The sequence below is a fragment of the Anastrepha obliqua genome, chromosome 3 (assembly GCF_027943255.1).
Source record: "Anastrepha obliqua isolate idAnaObli1 chromosome 3, idAnaObli1_1.0, whole genome shotgun sequence".
NCBI classification, from domain to species: Eukaryota; Metazoa; Arthropoda; class Insecta; order Diptera; family Tephritidae; genus Anastrepha; species Anastrepha obliqua.
Window position 1 is genome coordinate 2549914 of NC_072894.1, and position 25498 is coordinate 2575411.

General features: G+C 36.4%; 1 protein-coding gene across 5 annotated transcripts in view; it reads left to right on the forward strand.

The window, feature by feature from the left end:
• Window positions 1–2880: 2880 nt before the first annotated feature.
• LOC129241520 (talin-1) overlaps window positions 2881–25498 on the forward strand; it is a 56734-nt gene continuing 34116 nt past the window's right edge. Inside the window, exon 1 of one of the 5 annotated variants that reach the window (XM_054877904.1) lies at window positions 2881–3002. The gene's annotated coding sequence lies outside the window, so the exon portion shown is untranslated. Of the gene's footprint in view, window positions 3003–4566; window positions 4717–4755; window positions 4853–15317; window positions 15337–25498 lie in introns of those variants that run through there. The other 4 variants (XM_054877900.1, XM_054877901.1, XM_054877902.1 and 1 more) reach the window with 4 other exon arrangements.

Here is a 25498-nt window from a genome sequence, read left to right on the forward strand (position 1 = left end):
GCTGGGATGGGTCTGGATATAAACCCGTCCAAAAGAGCTATCATTCATTTCGCCAGGAAAATAGTTTCACCAGGAATGAGGGAGATCAGCATGGACGGGGTTGCTATTGGTATGGTCAGCGAAGTCAAGTATCTTGGCCTTGCCGCGGATGCCAAGCTTAGCTGGAAGAGGCATGCTGACGCAACCGTGTCCAAAGCAACAAAGGCTCTCATGATCTGCAAACATCTAGCAGGATAATCCTGCTCATGAGAATTCTCACAGACCATTGCAGACTATGCAGTTACATATAGTCCCTTTCCAGGGGACTCCAATGCAGCCAGAAGAAAGGCAGATATGCTCCGCACATAGCCCAACCCATCGGGCTAACTGACGTGAGCCCAGACTCATCCTTAAAAATAAATGGCAAGAAGGTGGGCGTTTCTAGTGTTATTGGTTAAAATTAAACCCTGTCAGTGTAGTGTAAATCACCGGTCGTTTTCGTGTAACTCATCTAACGGTAGGCGCAGGAAACTAGCTGTTTCGACAGGTTGGGTCCAGACGGAGAGAGGTGTTAGATGAGTGGCTTTGATGGGGCATGTGAAAAGGTGGTTTGTGTCGTGCGGGGTGCCTTCACATGCACGGCATATGTTTAGTATATCGGGGTGAATTCTGGATAAGTAGGAGTTTAACCTGCTACAATATCGAGAACGTAATTGGGCCAGTGCTACGCGGAGAAGGAGTGTAAACTGTCAATGGTTACACCCAAAATTTTGGGATTGTTAACAGTCGAAATTGGTGTGTCATCGACTTTTACCTTGAGTTGCAGTGTGAGGTGTCCAGGTGGTAAAGTTGTAGATTACTTAATCCCTAACGGGAGGTCAACTGTGAAATGTCATCTTGTAGTGTGGAATGGGTGAGAGTATCGAAAGCCTTTCTCAAGTCCATCTCTACTAGTTGGTTAAGCCCGCAGCTGTGAGCAGCTTGCGAAATGCGCGTTCGTCTATGCACATATCTATGGGGATGGGAAGAGCGGTGAAGGTGTCCTCAATGAATTCCGCGAAGCCGGGCCAATAAGCTTTGTTGAAGTTAATATAAGACCGGTGATTCGCGGAAACAAAGTCGCCAGGTCTCTCAATCGAGACGATAATGGGCAAGTGGTCTGATACAAGCGATAGCATAGGTCGCCAGGTTATGCTATTTATCAGATCAGCGCTAGCTATTGTTATGTGAGGTGAGCTGCTTCCGTTGTCCACTACCCTGCTTTGGGCGTCGTCGTTCACAGTGCTGAATGTCGAATCGTCTATCTACTCCGCCAATTGATATCCCCTACGATTTTTTGGTAATTTTGAATGCTAAACATCGTGATGTGCATTAATGTCACCTACAACTAATCGGTTTTCACCTCTGATGAGCGCACCAATATCAGGGTGATATCCACTCGAGTATGTATATATTAAAAATTTCGAGCTCGGCATCGCCTGACCGGACAGCTATACCTTGACATTCTAAGGTACTGCCCCTGCGTCGATGTCTTCGTCGCTCCACCACCGTTGTATCGCTCGCGATCTTGTCTGTGCACATTGTAGCCATCTCTGGTTATCAGGGAAGAGCTAGCGCGCAGCTTGGTTTCTTGGACCGCAGCTATTGGGATTCCGTGTAGGCACATAAAGTCGACGATCTGATCTATGTTGCCAATTAGTCCATTTCAGTTGAATTGCAGAAGTTTTAAGCTTCTCGGTGGGACTGTTGTAACTCGGGTTGTGAGGGACACATTTGGTTGTCTACATTGGGCCTGATGTGCGTTGCGCTGTTGTTGTTGCGGCCTGATGGTAGTGGGTGGCCGCGATACGGGGGCGGTTGTGGATGCAGGGCTCTGCAGCAGGGGGCAAGGTAGTCAGTTTTCCACTGACGGGTGATGCCCAGGCCAGAGCATCTCTGATAGTGGCACCAGCCTTTGCAAAGATTGCATTTGACAGATGGCAGGTTCCGAGGTATTCTAGTCTGACACACGGAGCAGACTGTGTGGGAGACCAAGAGCTGCTGGTTTGTCCCCGCACTGGGGTTGGAGAAGGAAGAATGGGGACGGGCTATGTTGGGGGAATTGTGTTGCGCCGATAAGCCCCTTACCGTAGAGGTATTCTTTGTGGTGGTGGTTGGTAGTGCCGGCCTATCAGGGGGTGTAGTAGCCGTTGAGGCATGAGACGCCTGGCAGCGGGAGCAACACGAGACCACATATGGTGTGGACCACTCCCTTTGTGTCTCAAGGCCTGAACAGGTCTTAAGGAGGCTCCAACCGCTGCACTTGTTGCACCGAGATGGAGTTCGGGTAGAGCCGTTTATGGCACACGCAACAATAGAATACCTCTGGCCTAGGGTTGGATTCAATACCAGCTCTGAGGAGAAGTTTTTGGAGCAAAATTGCTGCATGAAATTGCTTCTGGGACGATGTAGGGGGGGATGGTATACGGTTCACTAGACTGGGCTAGTTTAGTGGGGCGGCAACCCGTGGTCGGGAAAAACCCGAGTCATTTCCGTAACGTAGAATCGGCCGCCATGGGAACGTACCGTTTGGATGCTAGCTCTTCCTAGTTACAGAATTCAGAACCACTAGATCCAGTTGGAAGGCAACTTTTTAAGAGATGCCCGCGTTCTATATGGTAAAATTAAATTAGCTACTAATAGAGGATTTCCTAAAAACATCACTTACCTACGATGAGAATATCCGAGTAACAAAGAAGCTAACGAAAAAAGTGTAACTTGCTAAATTTTAATTAAAACTTATTTGCTTCATGTCGTTCATACCATTACAGATATGTTCTTCTATTGAAAACACAGATGTCGCCTTCCTTCTGCTCTCATTGAACGATGTGGTAAGGCTAGCAGCTGTCAATGTGACAGCAACGCAATCACTGTAAATGGGCGTATGTGTGTTTTTCTATTCCCCAACAATGGAGTGAATTCTTCAAAGGCGTTTATTTATTGATATTTAAGATACTTTAAACGTGTTGTATTTCAAAATACATGTAAGTTTAAAAAAATTAAAGCTTTTGGCTTTTAAAAGTGTAAATATGTGAACGTAGTGAGCAATTTTTGTGAAGAAAATGAAGGCATTACATTCAGCTGTTTTGCTTGCCTACGCCATCACTCTTTTGTGTGGCCTCATTCGCTTAATACTGCCTGGAGTTGCTGCTGCCAATTTGGAGGCATAATTTTGTAAATAATCTATAAAGTGGTTAAAACAGGAGCTTTTATTCTTAAAAACGAATTTAAGGATACATATATATATATATATATACATATTTGTATTTATAGCAATAACTCTGGTTAATTTGCTGTGTATACTTGTGGCTCGTATGCACCTCCCCAAGACATAAATATATTAATATATTTCTAAAGAAAACGGATAATAATTATAAGACTTTGAGCTTTCCTTTACGAAATTAAAAAATCCAACAATTTCCTTTGACATATATGTAAACAAACACTCGGTCGTAGTTGATGTCGCGATTTATCCTGCCCTGCTGGTTACGGTGAAGTGACCGATCGTCATTGTTAATCTCTCGTAACATGATTTTTGCACAGAGTGGGTCCGGAGCGAGAGGGATGCTAGATGAGTGGGTTTATTGGGGCACGTAAATAGGTGTTTAATGTCGTGCGGTGTACCTTCCCCGGGTATTTGTTGAATATGTCGGGGTCGATTCTGGATAGTTAGAAATTGAACCTACTACAATATCCTGAACGTAATTGTGCCAAAATAACACGAGTCTCTCTCTCTATGCACCTGCCTCATTGGCGTAAAGTAGTGCAAATTCAAAATACGATTCCCGAACAATTGAAATCTGTTCTGTGACAAATTTATTTTCTTTTAAATTTGCCGCTTCTAAAGGTCGGTAGAACCATAGCGCCATTAAAAACAATTTATCTAAAACTCTGGCTTCATAGACTCACTTATCGCTTATGGAGGGAGTATTTGATATGATCGCAGCGAAGCATATTAAATAATGGATATTTTATGCAGTTTATTATATTTATAATTGCAATGTTACTAAATTTTGTCTCCACTTTTTGTAATGAAGGTGTTGTATTAAAGGCTATTACATGCAATTGCATTTAATTGAGAACGAACATGTTTCGATAAATATCTGTGATTAATTCACTTTAGCTGAATTTTTCACCCGCATATTTTTTCACTTTCTTCCGTTTCAATACCATTTTGCTACTGCACGAAATTTTCAATCTACCATTAAATATTTAAATTAGTCATTCGCGCTCGCGCAGCAATGTGCCGTCATTACATACTATATACTCACTTCATCAGTCACCAACTTTTGCCGGTGCGATCGTCATAAACTATTTGTTTTGTTTTTCGGAGGTTCCACTTGTGAAACTTTGAGTGAGTACGGGTGAGTGCATAGAGTAAGCGGCTCCCAAGAGCTGAGCATTTTAAAGTAAGCAAGCCTATTTATAAATATTTAATACTTGTGGCTGTTTCTCTCTGGCTAGGCGATAGCGTTCGGTTTGCCTTCGGTGCGTCAGTGGCGGACACTGATTTGATGTTTGCTCAACTCAGTTCAGTTGAAGAATCGGTGTGAGCTGCTCCAATACGTAAACGGTGCGCGAAATAATTAGTCCTAAGTTTTTCAAATTGATCATAGAAAGAAGAGACAAACATTAAATAAGAATTAGCTACACTCTAACAGTTGTGTTCTAATTGGATCGGTTTATTGTGAACTAAAGGTACGAGAACGAAAATGAAAATTAGAGTCTGGTTGCAAAGTGTAGTTATTTGCTTATCTTAATTGCGTATAAATGAGTTCGAGCGTTATTTAGTGATTTTGGAAATATAACACATGGTGCTTTATGTTAAATTTGTGTATGTTTTATAAGCAATTTGGAATTTAATGGATTATGAAATATACAATAGCAAATTTTCATTCCAAACGTGATTGGGAAATACATATCTACGTATATGCTCCTGTAAATATACATACATTTACACACTTATGTATCATATAACAAGTGTATGGATGGGCCTTAAATAAAACTTGTGTTCTTAAATGGGAATGATTTCTAACTAAATCTTTCATATACTTTGATGTAGGTCCTTCGCTGGAAGTAATGAAAGTTTGTCAAAAGTAAAATAAACAAATGAAACTGTGCTTTAGTGTATAATTCAGTGTTAGTGGTTGTTGTAACGAAACATAATAGTAGCAAGATGCTATAAGAAAAGTGTATTGAATCATATTTGGTTGACATAAACAAATGTTTAAGAACTTTTATGAAATTGTGCCCAATACAGGTTAAATATGTATGTTTTGATGTATTGTTTTTACGCTAATGATCATTTGGTATAAATTCCAAAACCGAAATTTTGTGTTAAATTGAAATATACTTGTAGTCGAAAATTCATTTTCGTTGCTTCCAACGCCTCCTATTCACTTCTAAACATTAGATAAAAGAAACGAATTACCTCATCGCTACAGCGCTTCAATTGACTACCTCGAATTTTACCGCCCACCCGTTTCGCTGAACTCACTTTGCCTTGCCAGCTGGCCGTTTGTTTATTTACTGGCCTCTTGGCTTGGAGCACATCAGAGAGTCGTGTTCTTTGTTTATTCGTATCTCGATATGTTTCTTTTCTACATATTCATATGCAACATAAACGTATGAGTATTTATTTCATTAAAAAATGTTCTTGTTCTAATTCAAGAGCGGGTTCCACTATACATATACTGGTTATATATTAGTAGGTATGTATCTACTATGACCGATTGTTTTTTGGCTAAATTGCAAATTTAAGCATACATACATGCATATACATATGTTGGCATAGATATTTTACACAAACATATTAAATATAAAAATGAGTTCTATTTCGATATTTGAGTATGGAGTAGTGAACGTGTCTTGCAGTTCTCGAATATGTTATTTGTGCGCCAATTCACTATGTTTAGTATTAATTCGTTAGTAAATAGGTCCATATTTATCCATGTTGTTGTTATAGTATAGTTGGAACTGGTTCTCTTTATGTTTGTTTGTATATAAAAATTACCAAATATCCTAGATAGAAACATCGGACGTTCTCACGTGTATAATTAATGAGGAAAAAAAAATTAAGGAAAAATAATATATCTAATGGCTTCCATGTCTTTATATCTGACCAAGGGCTTTCATTTGAGCAGTACCCCCTAAACATTTATTTATACCTACATATGTGTACGAAAATGTAGCTCCCAACTCCACCCTTTTCATTATTATATGTGCAATGCCAGACTGCTTTGTCGACGCCTATCGACCGCAGGGTACATACGGTTGCGGGGTACATACAGAAAAATAGCAGTACCAAAAAAATGTTAGTTTTTTTTTTTTCAAAAAAATTTAATCCCTGATGTAATTAGAAAGTTTTATTATTATTGTGAAATATTATTCTATTCTTTTACTAAACACATGTTTAAATCGATTCTATAGCAAAAAATATAAACATTTTTATAAATTAATTAAAAAAAAATTAAGAAAACTGCATTGAGAAAATTTGCAGATACAAAGTTGAAACTAATATTTAGTTGAATTTCTAAAATTTTGTTTATTACGGCAGCACAAAAACGAGGCATTTTCACGTAAATATAGGTGCCCATTATGCCATCAATTTTGTGTATGGGCCCAGTGCCATAATATGAGAAACATCCCCATACCAATATTTTTGAGCCCCCATGGTTAATGGTTTTTAGAGTTATTGTGGCTGATTTCTGGTGTCGAGTGGACGTCTAACATATTGTCATGAACCTGTCGTGAGATACAAAACTATTTTACCAAAACTAGCAGGTTTTTTGCAAATTCCAAATGTTCTGGTATCAGGAGTGGCTTTATTCGTGAACTGCGAGCTGCTAACCCAGATTTCCGTAGTTTTTTGCGTACTGTCATGTCAGAAACATTTAACTTTGCCTCTTTTATTTAATTTATATGACTGACCCCATGGCATTCTCTTTGGGGCACCTTACAATTCTGCGATCGTCTTCCAGGCAAATTTTTCAATTGCCTGCTCTTATTTTGATTGAAATTTTCGTTTGTATGATTTATAGGGAAACAATAAATGACTTCAAAATAATTTTGTAAAGGTACTACTATTTTCATGTTCGCAGCTGTACCTATATATATATATATATATAAGTACTTCTATATGTAAGTATATGTATTTACTTATTTATAAAAAATTGAGAACCACAAAGTATATTATGGATGTGGAGATTTAGTCATTATTCATTACGCAAATATTGTAATGATATTTCTTATGGCCTCTGGTGACGATACAGCATGCTTGACTGCGCTTTGTATGTGTTAGTGCAGTCGGGTGGCGTCGTGTCACACATACTTGTTGTCGGTAAAAATCAAAAATTTTAGATATTAGCGTCAAGCATCCGACACGCACACATATAAAGTTCTTGTCAAACAATGCTTGACCGTCACAAGAGGCCATTAAGTCGAAGCGTAACTGTATTCGAGTGACGAAGCTGTGCAGATATTTAATTTCATTTAAAATATATTCGTTTACTTGCTGTTTACTTCTGATAGCGTAATTTTGTTATTTTCGGATGTGTTTTGTTCTTATTTTTTATGTGCTGATAAAACCTGCCTGCAAATGTTTAAGTATATGTACAAATGTACATATGTATGTATGTAAATGTTTAGTTTTTGTATTTTTGTCAGAAGAATTATTATGGCCGTGAAAAGCAGAATATTTCGTAAGCGAGTTGTTTTGTTTATACCTCTTTTGCAAAGAATTTGAAAATTTTGCGAGCAGGCAAACTGGTTTATTGACTATTCTTAAAATCAAAGTGCGTTAGGGCGTATGTTTCTGTCACCATCACTAGAAGACAGACGTTCGATGGAAAACATATAAATATCTACAGTAGCTAACTTCAAAAATGATTACGTATTTTAAATAATTATCACAAATTATCAGGACGTGGAGTGCGCGTACCAAACCGGTTGCAAGGAAGAAATAAATTTGGTGAGCGGAGTGACATTTAACGAGTAGAAGTTGTAAATTGAAAACTTTTGAACAAATTGGGTTTAAGAATTTTAAAATTTCTGCAAATTACAAATGTAATAAGTCTATAAATTGTTTGGCCTAATTTCTTAAATAAATTGTCCAATTCAAATCTTTTAAGGGTGATAGCACTTCAAAAACAGCAACAGCTACATTTTTTTATATACTTTTCTTTATATTTTTATTTTATTTTATTTGCTTGTTTTTATTTTTTTGTTTGTAAAAGTGATTTTTAATGTCAAAGTCCCCATGGTAATGTAAACGAATGACTTTGACAATCAAGACACAAATGGCAAAATCAGCTGCCCTAGTGCTATCCCCGACACTCAACAAATCTGTCGGTTATTTTCCGTTTCGTACTTTAGGATGTAAACAGTTTAGTAGCGTAGTTTCATTTCTTCTTATTATTTTTAAGAATAAAATAAATAAAATAAAATTATATACCATCGGTACGTCCCGAGATTCTGGAAATATATTATCGAAAAAATATAAAAAAACGAATAAAAAATACGATATAACGTGGAATTGCAATTTTTATTTACTTTTCATATCCTTTGAGTGCCATGATTTGGCGTGACGCGACTCGCCGACGTTGAGGCCAATTCATAGCCCCATCACGTTGTCGCCGTCGTCGATTAGTCATAGCTGTCCGTATTCTGTTGTTTTTACGTATTCTCTTCTTTCATTATCAAATGGCACCGTACGAGTAAAAATGTGTGTGCACATGTACGAGTACATACAAATAAAATATTTAAGACGAATATGTGTACAGATATACGAAATAGTAGCTACGATGTAAGAAGGGGAACCCATTTATGTTTTTTTATGAATAACTCGATTCAGTCGTTTTGCCTCTTGTAAATATGTACATACATATTTATAAAAATGTATAGGTATTTGCACACCACTGCTGCTCCCTCAATTTTGCTCAGCTGATAACAAATAAGCGAATGATAAAAAAAACAATAAACGCTCATTAATCTAAAAATAGTAAGCAGCACTGTGTTGGGAGCGCGTAGCTCAGCTCCGTCAACGAGAATGATGAAAATATTTGTATGCGGTTACTAATATATGTACATATGTATAGAAGTTGAGCCCCTTTATATTGCATCTTACATCCATCTAAACTAAGGCGACAAGGCCAATCCTTTATGTCTAAGGTTCATCGCTAGACATACTTATAGATGCATAGGCAGGTACGGCATGCACAGTATCGGACAGAACATTTGCAACTGAAACAGATAATGTGAATACTATCAATTGGTATATAACCAATTTTTTTTATTTTGTTGCTTTGAATTTTAGCAATGGAAATTTATTTATATAAATAATAAGGCGACAAGGCCAATCCTTTATGTCTAAGGTTCATCGCTAGACATACTTATAGATGCATAGGCAGGTACGGCATGCACAGTATCGGACAGAACATTTGCAACTGAAACAGATAATGTGAATACTATCAATTGGTATATAACCAATTTTTTTTATTTTGTTGCTTTGAATTTTAGCAATGGAAATTTATTTATATAAATAAAAAATGTCATAATTAATATCGTAAACAAAAAAGGAGTATAACATCCATAAAAAATGCATAAAAATTAACATGTTTACATTTAGCGTGACTTATTAACCAACTCACTAATACCTTAGCGTTTTGTAGCAATTTATCTAAATATTTTTGTTGTAGACTCTTTCTTTTATTTGAAATTATATTTTCCGCTTCAGAGAAAAGTCTTTCGCAAATGACAGAGGATGCCACGACAATTAAAAACGCACATGAAATACATTAGAGCGACGGAAAAGAAAGTTTTTTCCCACTCTGTAGGAATTACTCTAAAATGAGGTATTTCACAGTTCAGATAGCGACTCACCTCATCAGTATTAAAAACTGAAATTTACTTGTCCCACTTTGACTTGCTGGAATGTACTTGTGGTAAATGATAGTTATGTGTGTTGCCTTACAGCAAATAGTGTGAAAAGGAATCAATACCAAGTATCAAACTCGAAAAAGCATCGAGTAAAAAATGTCTTGCTTCGGGGGAAAGTATCGTTTACAGGTATGAGAAATCACTATGGACGCTATCAAATTGTTAACGATAGTCTGGGGTTTATTTCTCCACGCATTCTGGACTTGTTGAAAAAATTGATGAGCTTTGTAACATTACTGCAATCAATCTGGTTTTTTTACAAATTCATTACAAATACATTTTCTACAGGGTGAAAGTCTGGGGAATGCGGAAGCCAACCCCTTAGCTTCACTTTTTTTCTCTGGATCCACGATTTAGGTCCTTTGCCGAATGCTTCGGATCATTGTCTTCTTCGAAAACCCATTTAAGTCGTATTTTTTCACTCGGCATCTGGTTTCCATAATATATTTCATATACATACATACATTTCTAAACATATTTATCCATTACTTATAAGCAACTTCTATCCAGGCTGGTTACTGCAGAAATCAGAGGCAGCCAGATGACTAGTGACAGTTCTGGACCCGATGGGCAACTTAAGCTCTTTTACCAATCGTGGAATACTTTCAAACGGCTATTTCTTTATCTATCTTACAATTGCAGTGACGGTTTTTTGGTAAGCTTTGTTTTGGTCGTCCCTACGATGTAATATTGCGACGGTTTTATCTTTTATGAAGCTGGAAATAATTCGTGGAATTTACGAATTAATTTGATTGTATATTAATTTTTCGTATATTTCTTTAGTGTAAGAGATATGTATGTACATATCGATATCCAAATATTGACACCTCGTATCCTCCTCGATTATCAGCTGACTGTAACGCCCAAAGAAGCATTCTCTAAAAAAACTATTCGCTTTTTTAAACCGAACTGTACATAATTGAAAGTGAAGTTGTATTTATTAATTTGCATATTAAGTTACATCCCCGCTTTACTCACATTTATGCACCTGCATGTGCACCCAGAATTTTTTAAAAATTCTGAAATTAAAAGTTGGAAACTTTGATGACAATTTTCTATATTTGTTAAATTTTTTATTAATTTTATACCAAGTTTTGAGCTTTGAGTTATAAGGTTTTAGTTATAGACTGCACTATACTTTTATAAACACATGTAAAGAAATTAAACACACTCATTATTTTGAACATAGCTGTACAGGTACAATACAAGTATATGAAAATATTATATAAAAGTTCATTTCTTCTAAATAAACTCTGCCCGCTCTCGGCATAAGTAAAAGTCAAATTTTCCTATCGTCAACATTGCTCTGCTTGCCTGATTCTTGCCTTGTCGCGAATAACCATACATACATACATACATTGTCAATTAAGAAAAAACATATGTATTTATGTATATTAATAAATGACAGCCTTTGTGGCTCCATAAATCTTGGCTTTGTATTTCAAGCAATGCATTTACAAGTACAGTAGAATCTGGATAAGCGAGGGCTGAAGAGGTTTGATTGCGTTTTCCAGCTTTTAGAGGTTCTTCACGTACTTAAGCTTCTCATTCTTGACGTTAATGAATGGTTTCTTAAAAGTCTGGATTTACATATTTACATCAATCTTTCTATAAAGTGTACAATTTTCTATACAATCATCGAACTCAAAAAACGTTAGCACTGTGATTTTTCCTCTCTAACATCATCAATTTTTTTTTGTCATTGAGACTTTTCAATTATTAATTGAAAAGCATGAACTGAGTTATAACAACAAGCGATAGTGGTGACAGATGGGCAGGGAAACTGACAGCCAGATTCGGATTCCAGAGCTCGCTATTGATAAAAATCTCCATTCTTGGTTAAGTGTTTTTAGCAGCCTTTAGAGATGAACAAAATTAACAGTAAGCCGTTTAGAGTTTCAGGGATTTTAGAGTTTGCTTATCCAGGTTTGACTGTACTTTTCGACCTACAATGCTGCCATATTCGCAAGACGTTGTGAGCGTTGGAATTGCTTAATCAAAAATGCGATTGGAATTGGAATACACATTAATACATATGCGACGCACACCCAATCGCGTTCGGCGTATTGAAGCTAATCGATATTAAAAAGCAGGAAAATCGTGATCGAAATCACTAAACAAATATCCATTTGGGGCATTTCGTGGTGAACTAAATAAGCGTTTGGTTCATTTGCTTATCCCTTTTTGAAAGCTCACGTCACCCTACATATCTATGTATATACCCATATGAAATATGTATGTATATGTGAAATTGCACAAAAAGTAATCAGTTGCTTTCACTGGCAGGAACAGGATGTAAAAATTGAAAAAATTGGCATCATCGGCATTAACAACCGCGCTGGTAGTTCTACAATACCTTTTCCAAACTAGATAAAGAAGGGAAGCGAATGGTTCCGAAGTACCTTCTGTCATCAAACAAACAATTGGCGCACTCATGTATCGGCACCTATGTACGTCACTGTGGACAGTAATGGTTTCGAGGTTGTAAGCGGCTTTGTTTATCTAGGATACAACATTGGCACCGATAACAATGAAGAACCTCTCTTGCCAACAAGCGCTACTTTGGACTAAGTAGGCATTTGAGTAGTAAAGTCCTCTCTCGACGAACAAAACTAACACTTTATAAGGTCCTCATCATGCCTGTCCTACTGTATGGCGCTTTATGAAACTCGGCCAAAATCGCTTAAACGGTCATCGCGCCAATCAAGAAGGAGAATATTAAAATTGAGAGACCATTGAAAATTATGCTGCCGCTCATACAGATCTCTCGTTTATGCACTTTGCCATATAACAAGATTGTGGGTTTACAACTATCCGAAATAATTAAATTTCCTCTCTTCGTCAGTTCGTTCGTTCAAAGATAGCTACTGTTATCAATCAGAAATGCAAATGCAGCCCATCTTTTTCAAATTTCGTCTTGCACAGCATTTAGCAGCTTCACGAAGTTAAAATTCTGTGCACCTGTGGTCCGAGCGTAAACCTTTATTCAGTGCCCTCCAGTTTGAATTTGTCCATCCCACACGCTTGAGAATTATATTGGATTACTTACCTTACAACGGTAAATAATAAATGTATTCTCGGAAGGTATAATCTACGTAGATCTCAGTATTTTGGAAAGTCACAGAAGGGGGTGTCATAAAAGATGATTTCTCCTCATTGCGTTTCAGTCAGAACGAGCACTAACCAGGCTTTGATTGACCGACAACCAGTTATAGCACACAGTGGACTAAGCTCAATGATAAAGCCAGAAATCTCAAGAAGGTGTGAAGCGATCTTGCAACGGAATATTTATGGAGCAAGAAATTATTTGTCAAAATGCCCCATATATGTATGTTTGTAAATAATAATAAACTGCTAAACGAATACTCCTTCGTTTGTGTGAACGTCAGCGTAATTTAAATGAAATTCCCTTGAAATCTTCCGTTTGTTCAGGCTCCTAAGAAGGTTGCGTAAGAACTTTTGTGTGTTGCTTGGTTGAATCGTAATACCGTTTGATGCTGTCAGACCGTTTCTCCCTTCCAACATAAAAAAAATCGTGTCATGAAGGTTAGTCATATATGTAAGAATATTACATAGGTATGTATGTATATAGTGCACATTCTTTTTTTTTGCCAGAACTTCTGTGTATTCGTTAAAAGAACAAGCAGGAAATCTTTCAAGTGCCAACACACTCACAGCGTACTATGCACATAAATACATCAGTACATATGTACATTTCGCATTTGTACCTATCTACATACATACAAACAATTTGTATGAGCTCCTAATGCAATTTATAGTTCGGCCAGAGATGGCCGAGAGGTTGCACACAACCTGCTGCAGTCCTCATCCATTTCATTCGGACTTTATGAACTTGGCATCTTACTCCTCCATTGCAGACGTTGGTATTATTGTTGGCGATGAAAATGCCACGTTTTATAGTTGTTTCCGTAGCAACGGTGCCCGACTGACTGGAGCCTAGGAATTTTATACATCATATTCGCACATTTCCATTGCTCTGGCATGGCAATAGTCACATGTGTAAGCAATAGGAAGCACTTGTCTATTTATTAGATAACGACATTGATGTGACGGAGCAGATTCACGAATTTTACTGTTGACATACGCGTTTGTTACAACGAGTACTTACATGTTTTTTATTACAATTAAAATAAAATAAAAAAATATATACTTTTGTTAGGTGTTTGGCCGAGGTCCTCCACCTATTTGTGGCGTGCGTCTTGATGTTCTTACACAAATGGGTTAAGCTGACTCCGAACGGTAAATGGTTTTTTATGAGGAGATATTTCATGGCAGAAACGCACTTGGAGGTTTGCCATTGCCGTCCGGGGGCCGACCGCTATTAGAAAAAACGTTCTCTATTATTTGATGTCCATGCACGGCTACGGCGGCCGCCAATTTATTATAATTGTCCAGTGCAAAATGTAATGGAAAGGAATGAACAGCAATTACAGAAGCCCTTCTCTATGATGTGGAGGGCCATACCATCGGCATAATTTTTTTAATTATTATTTTTATAAGAAACAAGCCTAAATGCTCGGCATTGTGCTTTTTCTTTCGTGGGAACGATTTCCAGAATGAGCTGCCCTCAAATACTTTACAAATACCTCGTTGTATGTCTTTCTGGTTTTACTGACTTTGAAAAATCATATAAAACACATGGACTGCAGCAACGGCACTTTCTAATACGTTCTTAACTCTCTTCCAAATAACATACATATATAGCTTTATTAAAATTAGTTTTCTAAAATGGGTTCAGGACTTTTTTCTTCTTCTTTTGCCTAGCCTTATCCTATTTCGAGTCGGCTCTGCTTGTGCGATATATGCAGGTCACATGGTGCTGAATCGTCTCTTCACTCGCGCTTTAATTTTACATAAGGGAAAGTAATTGCAGCAAATTAATCTGGATATTCGCAATTTGTAGTAAGGATCTTTCTAAAGTCACGCCTGGATCTCAGTAGTGAATTATTCCTAGACTGAACCTTTTTTATGCCATATTTGACATTCGTGACAGATATACAACTCGTTAAAAATATTAAAACTGATTATAAAAATGGTCGATTTTTAAGAACAAAATATCGTGATTTTTTTGGTGGAAATATTCGTTCGAATGGGTTAAATTTGAGCTAAAGAATTTAGCTCGGGCAACTTGCCACTAATGAGGCTTTAGGCTCATTTGGTCAATTTTTTTTAACCGACTTTTATGTTTTCTTAATATTTAAAAAGGTTAAAGCTTCCGTACTTTCGTGAGAATATTGCCGCTGTACCTCGACGTTCTCAACAATTAGGCATTCATGAATCGACGGCTTGGCGGATTTTACCTGTGATCGTGCTCGTGGTGGGCATTTAAATGATGATGACGCCATTTTCCACTTATACTTGGTAACAGCCGTATTTTGAATAAAAAAACAAAACCTGAAAGAATCTAAATTTTTACATGTTTTTTGAAAGTCTTTTTTTCTTAAACAACATCTAGGCGCGCTCTTTATTATTTATTGACATTATTGTCATCAGAACTTACTATAAAAATATCATTTATGTTGTTTTATTTTCTCAACGATTTCTTTCTTTGCATCCCGTCATGAATATTTTTCTTGGCATAATTTTCAAAATCTTTTAAAAAACTTTTTTACAGAGATTTTTTGAAATGTTGTGAGCCTTTGACGAATAGCCGTTTAATAATAACAGAAAATTTGAGTATCTATTTTTTTTTAGTCGTTTAACCCGTTGTACTCGAAATTTTTTTTCATTCACATCTCGAAGCGAATCTTAACGTCCACTGTTTTTTTCCTTCTGATACGCCAAATTGTTTGTTCCATTCAGTTGTGGATTACAGGGTGTTAATGGAAGTCAAGTAAGAGAAAAGTCGGTAGATTTTACAGTTTTTGTTTGATAAAGGTGAAAATGCAAGACAGGCCGCTGAAATTGTAAATTGTATTTATGATGCCTATACTACAATAGCTAATTACGTGCAATTTTGGTTTCGTCGATTCCGTGCAGATATTTTTGAAGTTAAAAAAATGTCGAAAAAATCGATAAAATCACAGAAATAATCGACCACCATTTTAGTAGTCGTAGCATCGTCCAGGAGGTAAAGATCAACCATAAAACAGTTTTAATCCATTTGCGCAAAAATTTTTCGCAAAAAGAATGGATTCCTTTTTTCCTAAACTAATATATTATAATTTTCATAAATATATAGATTTATAATATATTGGTAATTGCATAGAGAAATGAGTCATATATGGCTCATAAACTTATTTCAAAACGCTCTTGTGAGTCACATATGACGCATTGGATAGAGAAGTTGGTAAGTCAATGTTAAGATGTATACCGAGTAATTCTAACTTTTACTCGAGTTATCGAAATAATTCGAAATACCAATAAATACAACAGATACCATTTTCGATTCCATTATTTGTTACTCGATTTATAACAGTCAGTGTTATAAAAAAACCGCTATGTGAACTTATTGCACTATCACACGAGTACACTGATACGAGGATAAAAATACACATTCGCAGTGTAATAGTGTTTCAGCATCTCCATTACATTCATAGTGTTCGATAGAATAATAAAATATTTTTTTAAACACTTTCTCGATTAGCCGTAGAAGGCTTTCTTTGCACGAACGCGATTTTTGTTGTTGTTGTTGTTTTGCTTAAGGCAGTTGTTTGCCCAAAGCGTAATAGGATAGGATGGCTTGAGAGCAATAAACAAACATTACCCCCTTCTCTATGCTTTCAACAACAATGTAGCCAAAGAGTGTAATAGTTTGAAATACGAGTAAATAAAAGCCGAATGCATTGTTGAGCAAACTAACTGTATTTATACAGTGAGCGCCTCATCACAATGACACAAATCAATCAAAGACTTTAGCTTTTGAAGCTCTATGCGCCTCCCCCGCTTTATAGCCAGAGCTAGATAATATGCGCTAATAGCAACGTATGCGCGCATGGGGGTGTTTCCACGTGCATACCCCGCAGTAAATTGAACTAGCACAAGATACAATTTTGGCATGTAATAGTTGTCAGGCTATAGGTGACGTTTAAAAAGAGATGCTCTTCGCTGAGTCACACACTGGATAGTTGCTATTCATAAATTAACCATCTCCAATTTTCATAACGGCAGTCTTTATGGCAAAACAACGAAAGTTTCATTCTGCATCCGGTTGGAATAGCATGGAAAGTATGAAGCTTTAATTCTTAGTGACGATCCTTAATTTTACTGCGGTTAGTATAGTATAGTAGTTTGTATGTACATACATGCATTTGTATGTATTGCAATAAATACGCACCAAGCATTCACACAAAGACTTGTCAACGTTGTGATGTTTACTTGACTTCGTATCCAGCATAAAAAGGGTTCAATTAGCAGTATTATTTTGCCGACGCCGCCTGCTGATGGTTATCTCGACATAATTTGCCACATTATGAGTATATTATTTGGCCAATTCCATTTGCAGTCTCCCATCGCCATGGTGTGGATGTCAATGAATACAATAAGATTAATTTTTGTTTGCGTGCACTCTCTTTACAGCACTTGTGTTGTTGCTTTAACCCTACATGAAATCTCTTGAAGTGGTGAATTCAATTTGTGGTTCACAACTAGTCCGATTTCACAAATTGTGAAATATTTCCCTACTTCGTCGTGCTTCTGGTATGTAAAAAGTTACTCTCGAATTATACGCCAATACTTTGCTTTTTATTTTCTCAAGATTTGGTGCTACTCAATAAGAATTTCAACAGGAAAAACTGATGCCGTCTAACGAGCTGTTCATATAGAAAAGAGAAGGAATGAAAACTAGTTATGGTTCTGTATTTAGTGCTGGAGAACTTCTAAGCTTAGGAACATAGAAGGAGCCGATAAAGCTGACGAACGGGCTAGAATAGAGGAATCCTATAACAAATCCGAAGCGATAGAAATAGGCTCTCACCAAGGCATGTGCAAAAGGGGAGATCTTGCTCTTTCAGAAGCAGGCCGTTGACAGATGGACTAATACAGATACTTACGAAATAACTAAAAAAACGTGGCCCAATTTCAAGAAATCCAAAATTGACCAGTTGTTAAGAAAGCCACGAGCAGGCATATTCGGAATTACGTCAACAATAACCGGCCACAGGCCTTTGGCAGACCATGCCAGAAAGATGGGTTAGCCATACAACGGTAGATGTTGAAGCTGCTATCAAGAAGAATCTAAGAAAGCAGCATTTCACTATTTACGTGAGTGACCAAGTCTGGGTGCTCCACGTAATAGAATGTGGAGAAATCTCGATGGTTCATAGTCAAATCAAGATGATTCGACTAATAAATAGCAGTGGTTCTATGATACGCCTATTTCAAATGCAACTTGTTTTATTTCAAGAATGATATGTTTACCAAAGATATCTCAAAACTTGATTGCGTTTCTGGTTGCCCAATGTGCTCAACTTAGGGAAATATGTAAATACTCGTACATATTTATAAGAAAATATCTGTTTTCCATTAAAATTTTAATTGAAGCCCATTGTACGCCCTTTTAAACAGGAAATACCGTTTTCAACGAAGTATTGTTCACCAAATAAGAAAATTAGTAAAATTAAAAGACCGATTTCAGGACCTTGCAATTTTATGACAATCTTATTAAATTTTTTTGACATTTTCATATTAAATTTTGTAAAATACTAATCTTTTCGATTCTCGCACACAAACGCACGATGATCTTTAGTTGAGAAATGAAAGAGTGCTAAATTCACAGAACATTTAAATACCTCTTTGTATATGGTTTGCATATTTTTTAATCCATTTTGGTACTATTTCAAATACAATATGAACGTTGGAGAACTAAGGTTGGTTATAAGTTCGTTATCAGTTCGACATTCATATTAGATACCTAAGGTACTTTTCGAACGTTCGTTTCAATGCTTACTGATCGGAAATTGTATTGTATGAACCTGTTGATCGAAAAACCCTGCCATTCTATGCGTAGGGTAACCAAAATATTAAAAATAATTTTTTTGCTGCTTCTTTTGCGGCCTCGTCGTTTTTTTTTTGTGTTTCATATAAAAATAAAAGCCAAGGTAAACAAAACATTTCGCTATTTTTAATCCACATTTTAATAAAAAAAATATGTACATATGTATAAAGCTTTTGGTCAATTGTATTTCCAAACAAATTACATTGCGCGTATGTCATATTCAGTTGTACGCGCACATATTTACCATACATACGTATGTGTGTGTATGCAAATCTTAGTTTGACCAGAGCAGTTTTTGGTTTTGGATCTTTCATGAAAAATTTTATTTTACTTAAATTTGACTTAAGGTGGATTCTAAAATTACAATAACAAATAAAAAAATTCAATGCCTTGCAGGTAGAAAATGCTAAGTTGATTTAAGTTGTTTGGTCAAAAGTCCACCCACTGCCATGTAATTCACTGGCGACTGCGAGATAGCGTTTCATCAGCACGTAAAGGCTTTGAAAGAAACAGACGAGTTCTGGCACACAAATTACGCATTATGATGAGCAAATATCATTGATGGGTGTCTTAGGTTAATTTTCTGTTTTTCTTGTTTTTGTGATTTTTGGCTATCGTTCAATTGGCATCTGCCGATGTATGTGTTGGGGGTTCGCCATATGTTTCTTTCTCCCTCTCAATAATGATGAATCACCATTAAATTTTTAGAAAATGTATTTTTCGTCGAACTGTGAATATTTGTAGCCGGTCAGTTTTTGTGTTGATTCTCAATACACTGCCAAATTATCTATGTATATGAATGTCAGTATTATAATTTTTATTAATTTTCGCAAAAAAAGTTAAAAATTAAGCACACATTAGATTTGCTTAGCTGGTGTTCATTTGAATTTTCTCATATTGCCACTTACAGCGCCGAATGAATTATGAAAATGAGAATATAAAAAACTATCGAATCTGATTCTTGAAGGTAATGAATTACCAGCCAAACAGTTTCGTTTTCAATTATTCATTCGCTTGCGATTTTCACATGAAAGCAATTTTATCTTGTGCTGATTCATAGCTCTCGCTTAAGTCATACTTTAAATGCATACATATGGACATATGAACATATGTATGAATTCATTTATAAATACTCAAACATACTTTTTAAGCGCAATCATACAAATTTAGTCAGTATATGCACACACGAGTATATATTTACGTAAATATGTGCATAAACACGTACATATGAGCATAAGCTTATACATAATATACTACATAAATTTTTCAGAGAATTTATGCACTAAATTATTTTTAATTTTAATCGGTATTTTATTAACATTTTTTCCCAGAAACAAGCATTTAAAAATTTGCTTTTTGACCAATTTTGACAAAACTTCGTAGATATTACGTTTCCACCTTATGGAATAGTCGTATGTATAAGAGATGCTTACTTCCTTTGTTGGTTATTTGGCTGTGCTCCTTCTTACCCAATTTGAAGACTCTTTGTATGCTTTACACCCAATTTGTACTTGTTATCGGGCATCTCGGTGAATTCTTTTCGATTTTATGATTTTTTAAGTTCGCTTTTTAGTTTTTAAATTTTAGTTCGCAAAACTGAGGGAATGTTCAGGTACTCCTTCATTGAATTAGCTTGGAAACAGGCCGAGCCTATGCACCATCGAGACTATTTGGATCCTGCTTACTGTTGAAGTGTAGGAAAGGAATCCCAAAACAATAGTTAAATTGAAAGGAATGAAAGAAAAAAGATGTCACCACAATGCTACAGCCGAATATCTGAGTATTTAACACAATTGAAGGACTAATAGCTAAAGCCGCCGCTTCTACATATTAAGGAAAAAAAAATTGCCGCAAAAACATGTAATTTTTTAATACAGGTTTAGACCAACAACATATTTCACTTTGAAACATTTTAATTTTTGCTTTGCTATGTTTATGGCTTTTAACCCTTTGCGATCGACAAACTTCTCTGATTAGAAAACACAGAATGCGTTGAAACTGATTTATTGTGTTTAATAGTTCTTATCTATATGTAAAGGGTGATCAATTGAGAGGTATTGGATTTTAAATTGAAATAAAACAACAAAAATTCGAATTTATTGGGCAATCTTTATTACGTCTATGTAGAACCATTCATAACATTAACAATATTTTTTAAAGACTATCGCTTTCAAATTTTGGCAGCAACTGCGTCGTAATTCGGCCATCCGTAAACACCAATTTTGAATGACTCGCTGGAGGATTTCGGTCGGTATCTCTTGAATAACTTTAGTAATGTTAGCTGATTCATCCACAAAGCATTTTGACTTTACATAACCTCAGAAATAAAAATCCAAAGGTGTGATATCACACGATCTTGGTGGCCAAATTGCTTATCGAAACGACAACGCAGTAAATCCATTGTTTCACGAGTTGTATGGCAAGCAGTGCCGTTTTGTTGAAACCTATTGTTTTGGAGATCACGGGTTTTAATTTGCGGCGTCGAAAAGTCATTTATCATGGCGCGATAGCGTTGCCATTCACTGTTACATTGGCGTCAGCCTCGTCTTTGAAGAAATATGAGCCGATGATTCCTCTAGTCCATAAGCCGCATCAAACGATTGTTTTCAATGGAAGTAATGGCTTTTCTTGATTGGCTTCGGGTTGATCTTCAGCCCAAAGACTGAAATTTTGCTTACGGCTTCAAATGTGTATTCACTTTTTGTTTTTTACGAAAATACATACGTATAAAATCTATAATTTGTATATTTAAAAAATGTATTTTTACAAAAATGATCATAAAATAGGAGTTAACGACAAAATTTGAACCAACTCCGTTTATCAAAAACGTGCTAGCATTGCTAGTAATACATAGAAATATAAATTTTTAATTGCTGTAATTTTCCAAAGTGTGATGTCTTGCAAAACAATCACCGATATGAAGTCCCGGCTTCCGAGTGCAGGTGTCACAGTACGTGCGTGATTCTCGTATTTTTCCTGGAGTTTTCCTGTCGGAACATACTGCACAGTCTTTTTTAGTTCCTGAGTCAATTATGTGGAGCTGATTATTTAGTCGAATGTCTACGAATGAGGCTGAAGGTTGCGCTGTAGATGGTGTTTGGTGAAATTGCCTACTAACTCATCTATTAAACATTTCACAAAATGTCAGTGTGTTAGTGGCCTTTCGTTCTTCTGTTGTCTTGTTATTTTATACATTATGCATGCATTGATGACGCATATTTCCATGCCCCAAAAAATAATTTCCTCCACCATTTAAGGGATTTTCGAAGGAAGCAATACGATGCTGCATATTGGTCGGCACGATCAACTGCTGTCATTTTTGTAGTATAATGTATAGCCACAGTTGGTTAGATTTATTGTGGCACCACCGCGTGATCTCCTTGTTACCGATTCGAGGGATGCTGCATCGCTGGTGCTCAGGAAAGTTACGATTAGCTTCCGTTCCATGCGAGTACTAAGGTACTTTGTTGAAAATTTATTTACGAGTTGGTATTACTGTATCAGTTAAATGGACCTTTGCTTTTAAAAGCTCATTGGCAACCGGGATACCTGTAAAATATCTATCAGTATACAAATAATAGCCCTCAGCATTTGAAATGTTGTCCAGAAGTTTTTTAACTAGAGTCAACTAGGAAGTTCTGGCTTCTCCAAACCCTCAGTTGTCCAACTTACATATATAGTGGGGCAAAATCATACATACATATCCGTTTCCGCATCCGCCAATACGTAAATTCGTATGCCCCATTTGGTCGGCTGTTCGGGATTAGTCGTTAGAACGCAATTTTCCCCTTGAACTTGGCGATTGACTCATAGACACAAATATCCTTACCAGCTATAAAATGCTATGTAAGCTTGGAGTAGATATTTTGCAAAAAATTGTTTGCCTTTCCAAACCGGGTTCTCAATGTTGTATTAGAGGATGTATTGTCTCGTAGATGTAACATCCAGAATATTTGGCGGAATCGGTCTCTTCTGAATACCTGAATACCTTCGTATGAATGCCAAATCGACTTTTTGGCCAAGTGTTCCTCACTTATCTTCATTTGTGCATATTCATTAGTGGTTTCCACCATTTGACCTATCAATATATCGGTTAAATATAATTTGAAAAAGTCCACTGGTCTTGTTATATTCTGAGATGTTTGTGGTCCTACGATTCGTGGAGTAGTTTTGAACGTGAAATTAGAAGGCAAGTCGTATTTTTCTGTTACGTCCTCCCATTCATCACTTCTACTTGAGCCCTATCTTTTTATTTGTTCTAAATGCTCTTCGTCATCATCTTCACTATTCTCTATGGCACTGCCAATTCTTAGCACATTTCGTCCCTTAGGAGGAACTGTATAATCGTCGCTACTGTCACTTTCACTGTTCATATTCACAATCATTCTTAAACTCCATTTTTGGGAATACGAGTACACTAAAATAAATTTAAATTTTGAAGATAAATTTTGTGATATATTTATGTATACAGTTCTTTTTAATTTTAAAGTAACGCGTGGGACGTGCAGAGTGGCTAGCTTTCTACTGATCTCAACTCTCAACGCTGATCCCGGAAAACTTTCCTTTTCTCTCGGTGCCATCTTGCCGCCGACTGGAGGCACCGACTTTTACGACGATTTGCGAATGTCGCCAATGTGGCGGCATCGACAGCAAAGGGTTAACATATTAAGTATATGTATAAAGTACGTATATATGTATATATATATATATGCTCTGTAAGTAATCACTATATGTAGAAAAATATGCATATTTTAGTTTATGTTGGTTGGTGGTTGTTTTGCTCGGTTGATCTGTTTGCTTGCTGCGTACGAGTGTTCCAAAAATAAAAGTCGCAACTGAATCAAGTGTTCGAAGAAAATTTTTTTATTTCTTGTTTTCTATAAGTTGGTTGAAAAATTGAAATGAATTCTATGAAGAATAGTTTAGATTTATGGAATTTTTGATTGCATTCAAAAATATGTGTAGGCGAACCGAAATTATTATTTCGATTTGCACAACTTCGACAGAATGCACAAAATTGCCTTGGGTAACTTGTCAAAATGTTAATTATCTATGGGAATTTGTATTATGTGTGTATGTATTGTATTTCTACAAGTGCATGTAAACTAATTTACATCATCAGCTACTACTACATAAACGAGTATAGTCTGTGATTGGCTGCCGATGGCCGGTACTTGATCATTTTAACAAACAAAAAAGGTTAAACCCGAACAAATTGCGGTGTCACAGAACACATGCACCTGTGTGCGTGAACGGAACTCTCGGATTTCAGAATAAAACTCGACGCTTACAAACGCACATATGCACATAAGTGCAAGCGAGTTGCTCATAAAAGAAAGTTGAATTCGAGAATACCAAAACACGTGTTGAAAAGATAAGTTGAATACCTCAGATAAATTATTTGCTGTTGGTTTTTTTTCTGTTCATTGGCAAGGCGTTTTATCTATGAATTGCTATTATAAACAATGGGCCGCTAATAGACAAAACATAAATGCATAGTGTGGTCTTTCTTAAGCGGACTCTTAAGAAACCGAATAATGTGTTCGTTTATAAGAAAAGTGTTAAAATGTTAAAAACATTTTTTTTTTATTAAAATAGTCAGATAAAAGTCAGAATTTTTAGCTTGACGAATTTCAAACTCAAAGAGGTATATTTCAATGCCTTTGTGGTCGGCCTAATATAGGGTTTTTCAGTAAGAGCGCTTCAACTTTTGAACTTTTTTGAATAAAACACAAACGGTTTGACTTTTTTAACTAATTTTTTTTTTTATTATCGAGTTTGAACGTATATATTTAAGTATGAAATTCGATTTCTTTTGCATGACCACCGCGTGCACGTTTTACGAAGTCCAATCGTTGAACCCAATTTTCGACCACTCTTTTGCATAAATCGGCCGAAATTCCAGCAATTTCGCGTTCGTGAGCTCACAAATCGTCGCCGGCTTGTTACTGTAGACCAATGACTTCACATAACCCCAAAACGGGACGGCTTGTTAAATGGACCGTAAAATGGCCGTAATGCTCTTAAAGTAGCAGCAACAGAACGATTATTTTCATAAAAAATTTGCACAATTTGCAATCGTTGCTCAAGTGTGTAGCGTTCCATGATGAAATGTATACTAATGAAGTTTACAAATGACAAACGAAAAATAAAAAATATTGCGTCGTTCGCCCTCCCTATCGGAAAAAAGTTGAAGCGCACCTATTGAACAACCCTATATAAAGAAAAAGCTTTTAGTTTTCTTATTGCTAAATAAACCTCTTTACAAGAAGTTGCTTTGTCCGCAATCACATTTTATAGTTTACCTTCAGAAGAGTTGGCCAGCGATTCATGTGATAGTAGAAGCGCTCCTTCGGCTATCGTTATTGGAAATGTCTGTTTTTTCAAGACTAGGTTTTCTAGAATAATTTTTCACTGTCCGTTAACTCAAAACCCTCCTACCCGGTCATCGGCATCTCCCTGACTGGTGTTAAAGGCGGATCGCAAAACTTATTTCTCAGGGAAGCGCATACGAGATGGAGCTCCATTTCTTCATTTGTTATTTCGAAAACCCTTTGGTCCCAATACGATATACGAAGGACTCAGAAA